A 1,354-nucleotide genomic window follows, 5' to 3' on the forward strand; every position below is an offset into this window, starting at 1 on the left:
ATTAATTAATTAATCATATTTAATGAATTAGAGAATTTATGTAAATAATGATAAAATAGTTTTATTATTATTTATTTCTACAACCGGCTTAATATTGAACCTACAGGGTCACACCATAAAAAAGAATGATTTAATGGTGGAGAAATTAATTAATAATGGCTGATAATTATTTATTTATGAAATAAATAATTAATTGGCAAATTTAATAATTGATTAAATGAGATTTAATTGATTATAAATTAATTAAGAAAAAGTTCTTAATATTATTAATAAAGAATTTAATTTTTGGAAATTAAATCAAGTGAGAGAATTATTTCTAAAGTGTTTAGAAAAAGGATTAATAATTAAAAGGTGTTTTAATTATTAGTGAGAATAATAAAGGGTTAATAATAATAATAATATTTTATGGGAAAATTTTCAGCTGAAAATTTTGCCTATAAATATACTATTATAAACCCTATTTTTGACTCAACCCAAAGATTTACAAAACCACAATTCTCTCCACCTCCTCCTTCTCCATTACATCGTTTTCTTGGTGGATACCGGTGGAGTGCTTCACACTTGAGGAACAGCTGCTAAGGATCTCCGCTCGTTGTTCTTGGATCGCTATTAAAGACCTCTATTTTTCCATTAATGTAAAACTTCTTAAGGTAAACATACTGAACTACGGATTAAATATTATTTTTCGCATATATCCTACGGAGGGTTTCAGTTTTTATAAGATTTAAATTTACGTTTTCGTTGCGTTTATGTGCTAAAAACCCTTCAAATATATCTTACCAATAATGTAATTTTTTTTTAATATCTTATGTTAATATAAATTAATGTGTTTGAGATTTTTATAGGATCAAGTCAATTAATCATTTGTATTAAAATTACTAATTTCACTGGTAGCGGATTATTGTTTTTGGGAATTGTCCCGATTTTAAAAAATATTCGAAATTTGATATGAGATCTCACGAGATTTGTTAAAATTACGATGATATTTTAAATCGATTTATTTTTTATTTTTCACTTTAAAGAACTAGCTTTTTAAAAAGATTTCTTTTAATATTCATTGATCAAGATAATATTGTACAAATATTTTGAATCATTCAAATAAAAGTTATATCTATACTATATTGTAGCATTTGATTCAATGCATTTTATACTATTTAAAGAAAATATATCTTGTTCAATAATTTGAAGGATTTATCTAGTTCAACTGATATTTATAAAAATTTATCGAATTGAAAAATATTTAATTTTGGGAGAATAGTATACAATGTTATCACGTGGTTTGCAGGCTATTACGTTAACCCGTAGGGTTTATCCGGTGCGCACCCGAAGGGTAGCTGCTGCGGGTTACCTACGA

Source organism: Apium graveolens, chromosome 7, assembly GCF_009905375.1.
Source record: "Apium graveolens cultivar Ventura chromosome 7, ASM990537v1, whole genome shotgun sequence".
NCBI lineage: Eukaryota > Viridiplantae > Streptophyta > Magnoliopsida > Apiales > Apiaceae > Apium > Apium graveolens.